The sequence below is a fragment of the Equus caballus genome, chromosome 1, assembly GCF_041296265.1.
Source record: "Equus caballus isolate H_3958 breed thoroughbred chromosome 1, TB-T2T, whole genome shotgun sequence".
NCBI lineage: Eukaryota > Metazoa > Chordata > Mammalia > Perissodactyla > Equidae > Equus > Equus caballus.
Window position 1 is genome coordinate 5,664,745 of NC_091684.1, and position 6,021 is coordinate 5,670,765.

Here is a 6,021-nt window from a genome sequence, read left to right on the forward strand (position 1 = left end):
CTGTGCCAAGGCTCTCCTCACCCCACACTCAGCAGTGGCCAGCCCTCAGAGTGGCAGAGCCATACTGGGTCTCATGTGTTCTCACCTCCATCTTGTCTTTTAGGGTCACTGCATTCTAAAAGTATAAATAGAATATAAACTGAAAACACCTCTTTCTTCTCCTCCACTGAAAACCCAAGCAAACTAATTCAGGCAATAAGTGCTTGTAGGGGTTGCCTGCCCCCAGGTCCACAGGTGGCCCAGTGTGGACATGGGGAAACTGCTTCATTCATAACCAGCAGGTCCTCCAACGCTCCCTTCCCTGACCTACATGGATTCCCATGGGTCATCATGGCACAAGACACTCAGACTTTGCATAAGAAAAGAGACATTTTCATTTCTAGACCTTTTGTCAGCTGAGTAAGTGAAATCAAAGCCCCTGTCACAGGCCCTTGACCCTAAATGAGCCACAGTCGGGAGACAGAGGCCTCAGATTCTTGTGTGGCCATTGGTCCCTCAAGGTTACCCAAACTCAGCATGCTCAAGCTGAGCAAGAAGAAGGATGACACTAAATAACAAGGAGATGTGTCACCTTTCTCGTTGTAAAGTTAGTCTGCATTAGGAATGTCAAGTTTTCTGCAAAATTATGGATGATCGTTCTTACTGACGGGAGAGTCGGCATCAGGAACCACCCACAATAGATGCTTTCGCTTTGGCTCAAGATGGGAAGACCATCAAAGAACTTCAGAACATTCCAGAGACCGGCCACTCCTCTTAGGGCTGAACTCCTCTGTGAAAAGCAGATTTTAAGTTTTAAAATTAAAGCCCCAGAAGTCCTTACTTCGCCGAAGTCCGAGGACCCGAGCTCCTTTCTACAGTCCTCAACGCCAGGTTCCTTTTGACCGGCTGGCCTTCTCGACACCTCTCCAGGGCATTATCCCACTAGGGCTTTGGGAACTTTGGGGCACCCTGTGCACCCCACAGAGGTAGAAGGGACCCAGAAGTCCTGCCTCTGGCTCACCCTTCTGGCCAGCTTCTCCCGCCTTGCCAACAAGTTTCCAGGTACCATGTCACTTGAGGCTCTGGGTCAAGTTGTCAAGCTTCTCCAGAGGCCTAAAGCCTTCCCCAAAATGGTCAGCAAGGTAGGCCTCTGTCCCTATGTTCTATACTGTTGTCCCCATTCCCCATGTTCTAGAGTGCCACTGCTGCCCCCCTCAGCATTCTAGAGTGCCATAACTGCCCCTCATATTCTAGAGCACTAACACTATCCCCCCACGTCCTAGAGTGCTACCACTATCCTCATGTTCTAGAAGGCCATCACTGTCTGCCGTGTTCTAGAGTGCCATCCTACCTGGATGCTAACCCGAAGTAAGGGGAGAAAGCCAGGGCCTTGGCGCCTGACACCCTCACCCACCTGGATATGCCTTCTCCTCCCACATATCTCCGCCCCAGAAGACAAGGCGATTCCTTCCATCTTGGGTGATAACAACCTCCTGCACCCCACATCGTGAGATGACTCCACCACAGAATTGTAGTCAAAACTGTATGATCGGAGCCAGCAGGCCAGCCCTTTGTGTGACAACTAAAGGAGTTTAGTAAATCCTTCTCTCTCCCAACAATGCGCGGCTTTTAAAACCTTCGCTTTCTAGGGACTCACAAATCTTATTTGCCAGTCAAAACTGAAAAATGGCTTTGTTTTCCTAGCTGGCAGGCCTGCCCTTCCCTCAGAGCACAAAACCCACAGCTTCGATACGCAAGGAGCTTGAGGACAACAGGATTTATACGTTATGAAAATACATCTAAAAATATTTTTTAAAATATTATCCCCAGTACGTGGCAAGAGCGTAGGTGCTGGTGAGTCATGCCCAGCCTTGTCTCTCTATTCAGACACAGCGTCAAGGTGCTGTCATTCCCTCTGTCTATGCTGCAAGTCTGATGGAGTATGGCCCAGCAAATGGGAAGCTCTTTAAGGCTGTTGCAGAGATTAATCAGAGACAGGGTGGGATGACTGATGGAGAGACAGAGATGAGGGACCCCCCAATGCCCAGAAACAACTACAGAAAAGCACGTGGGCTGTGGATTCTGAATCCGGGTGAACAGCGTCAGAAGGTTCCCGCCCTAGTAATTTGCCTCTGGAAACTTGGCTTTGAGGAGGTCATCCTGAGGCACTGGGGGCCACGAAAGCTACCCAAGTGTCCTGCCAGCCCCGCTGCGGAGAGAACTCAGAGCAAGCAGGTGCGGGCATCCAACGCGAGCCTGGTTCTCAGTGAAGGCTCAGCATGGACCAGGCAGTATTATCCCAGAGGCTCAAAGAAGTATAGAACTTTTCAGCAATAGGAACACACTTTTAAACTAAATGTTAAGACTGAAAGAAGAGAGTGAGTGAAAAATCTTCTGTGTTTACAAGACCAAGAACTGTATTTTTAAAACACACACGCACACACACACACTTGAAGCCGTCATGTACAGACCACTTGAAAACAAGCAGCATTTGACACACTGCTTCATTTACTATTTGTTGTTTAAATGATTTTTGCAACGTTTGCACCTAAACTCTATGGAATAATCTAATTGTTCCTGATATCATTGATTTTCTTCTTAATAAATGAAGTGATATGACTTATTCCACAGAGTCACATATAATAGGAGACTTTGCAGTGGATTTACTTTGATCATAATGATATGGTTATTGTGTCGATTCCCTAGGATAGAATTGTTTGACAATGAGCAGCAGCTCTGACTTCTCTGAGTGAGGGTTTTTCATTTCTCTAAACTATTACTAAGGTCTGGTGGCCGTGCACTGGTGGAAACGCAGCGTCTTCCAGAAAGGACTTGGTGTTTGCAAAGTTCTAAGCCAGAGGGGGTTAAACTAGACAAAGCCACTGTCCCTCTCGGACAAAACAAAAGCCCAGAAGCTCTGCAAATGTACTGTGTAGCCTCCCAGTCCGGCCTCCACTTGCTGCCTGCAGTGGATGGTCACAGAGAAGCACCGTCGGCCAGTTTCTTTGATTCTCGGAATTTAGGAAGCTAAAAACTAAAAATATTCTTCATCTGCTAAATATCTAAAAGTAGCCTCTTTTTTTCCTTTTTTCTTTTTTTAATATTTTTTCGATGGTTATCCTGGGACTTAGTCAATAAGGAAAAGAAATTACTGGTGTGCTTGATTCTGCAGATCTCGCCAGCCTGGTTGGATGGAGAAGCAAGGCCGTGGCCTCCAAGACCAGCTGTTCGTGAAGAGGGCGGATGCGGCTTTGACCACCTGGGGAGTGGATTTGGCACTACGGGATCTTGGTGATGGTGCCCCCATCTGTGCATTCTGCTCCAACCTGTGACCTTCCCTTCACTCTATGCCCTCTCCCAAGAGCTGTATCTTTGAAAAGTCCATACTGTAGGAACTTCTTCCTGGGGACTTAACTGTCCCATGATCTTGGGTGGGATCAGTGCTGGTGGGTAATGGCCCCATGACTTGTGGCCCTTTACCACGCTCCTCTTTGCCGTCTCCATCACATCTGGAAGCTTCTTCCATGTTAAGCAGACCCTTGAGAGACATTGCCACTGTGGACACCTGTTGGTTCTGCCTCCCGCTCCCATCTACCTTTCCCCTGGTCATTGAAGAGTCACTCTGTGATCCTCTGGGTCCACCTGGATTGAGGTCAGCACATCTGTCTTACTTAAACCTAGCACCAGAGACCCTCACTGCCCTGGCTGCAGGGCGCATGCCCGTCCCATTGTCACAAGCCTTTAGTCCCTTAAATCTTTCGTCCCTCCCTTTGTCCCTGGTGTTGCTTTTTGCAAACCTGTCTCCTTCCCCTCCCCTGCCTGAGATCTCCGTGTGGTGCAGGGGCGCTGTCAGCAGCAGAGCTGTTTCTGACTGGGAAGCCTAATTAATTAGTCCACCAATTAGCGGCAAAAAGCAAACCCCGTATTTCGGGTTTACCTTATGTGGTTTTTTCTCATGTGACTGTGACTGGGAAAATCAGAGGCCATACGATCTGGTGGAGTCCCCTGAATGACAGGAACCTTTCCAGAGGGCTCTGGGCTATGTTACTGATGTTTCTGCTGGCTGCATCACTCCCACAGTCATTTATGTTCCCTTCAAAGACACCGCCTCTGCATCCTGTGGCTGAACTTTTCTACTCATCTTTGATGAGGACAATTCGGACCTATAGGCAATCACCTCCTTTGTTCCTTAGAGTGTTTCTAAGGTTGTAGCCCAGTGCTAGGTTAGTTAGCCACTTAGCTACAAACACTGGTCTTGAGGGCATCCCTGGGTGAGTGATGTGGTCACTGGCTCTACTCAACCATGCGTGACATGCAGAAGATGGAGGGGCCCTCTGGGCTAACGAGGAGCCACAGCAATCTCAGCCAGGCTTGGGTCCCAGAGAAATCAGGAAATCTGATGTGCAGGCCAGAGTTCAGGAGGAAGCTGAAGGCTTACTGCGTAGGTGGCTTTTGGGGAAATATCCCTTTGTGGTCCCACGGCATCCCCTCATCCCAGGGAAGATTTCACATGATAAGCCTTCTCCAAGCAAGGCCAGGCAGTGCCCACTTGCCTGAAAGGGTCCACAGGAGCTATGCATTGCTTTGTTCAAATGTGCTTGGTGAAGATATGTGTTCCAATGGTTGCAGGAAGTTTAGGGTGGGAGATGCAAATATCCCCAGCATGTGCCCTGACAAAATGCTACGACTGCAGGTCAGCGGGCAGCCCCATCACTACAATAAAAGTCAAGAGCAACTAGCCAGCTAGCTGTAGTTTGTTTCCAACAAAATGAAAACACAGACCTTTTTTGTGCTTTTTTTCCTAAATTGTTAGAGTTGGGTAAATGTTACTTCTGGAATCCCACAGAAAGAAATAGTAAACAATTTGTTGGACATTTAGAAATCACTTCATAATAAATTTTGATGCAGTGGGTTGTTGATGGATTACTCCTAACGTTTTCTGTTAAGGGACCTTCTTGGGAAGAACAAACAGCTTTCCTTAAGAACTTTGCCCAGCTGTTTCTCTCTGGGGATGACCATATCCGAGTTCGGCCAGCCGAATGTCAGAAGCTGATTGTGATGGTTGGATTCCATAGGGAGAGAAACCAAGTTATTGCAACTTTATATGCATTCAGATGAAAGAAGGTAATAATAATGGCTTACTGTAAAATGAAAACAACACTAATGATTGTATTCATTAGCAAAATGATATTTGCTGGACTAGCATTAGCAGTTATCGAATTGCAGGCAATAATAGGAATGTGAAATTAATTTCATTGAAGGAATTGAAGAATGATTTATTTACAGTGAATATCCATTCTATTTGAAACTTCACTGACTCCATTAAAAAAATACAGCTGTATCCTTCTTAGAATGTGCAGCTCAAAACTAACAGTTCAAAATCTTATTTTACGGTTTTTTTAAAAAAGCATACTTTTTTTTTAAATCTCCACCATAGTGTCAATTCAACTCTCATATGAGGATATTTTGCAAAAATGTCAGAAATGATAGTTTAGGTTATGTGAGATTTACTCTGCTTCAATTGGTCTAATAGCAGTACATAGTTATTTTTACGTTACGAGGGTATAATTTACAAAGAGAAAAGTGAGCAGATCGTAAGTATAGAGGGCAATGAATTTTTTTCTACATGTACACCTGTGTAACCACAACCAGATCAAGACACAGAATATTCCAACAGCCCAAGGATGTTCCTTCCCCTTCTAGTCAATACCTACACCTCAAGGAACCACTATTTTGACTTCAGCAAAATAGATTCACTTTGCCTGAGTTTAAGCTTTTTATAAATGGAATCATAGCATGTACATTCTTTAGCTTCCAGCTCCCATCCCTCCCCATAGCATTTTTGAGATTCATCCATGTGTTGTCATGTATCAGTAGTCCATTCTATTTTTATTGTGCCATTTCAGTCGTTACATCGTTTGCTTTGATTCTGTGTATGATTGACTCTGACTAATTGTCACTGAGTAATTTACTGTGAACTGGTTCATTTCTGATGAGATCAAAACATTGTGGCTGGAAAGATCCAAGGACAGGAAGTCCGGA

The 6,021-nt window shown here is 45.9% G+C and overlaps 1 long non-coding RNA gene across 1 annotated transcript; it reads left to right on the forward strand.

Annotated features, from left to right (window-relative positions):
• Positions 1–1,310: 1,310 nt before the first annotated feature.
• On the forward strand, positions 1,311–4,898 carry LOC111770432 (uncharacterized). The gene is made up of 2 exons (XR_002803712.2): positions 1,311–1,569; positions 3,152–4,898. It is a non-coding gene; the product is annotated as an uncharacterized lncRNA (long non-coding RNA).
• The last annotated feature ends 1,123 nt before the right edge of the window (positions 4,899–6,021 follow it).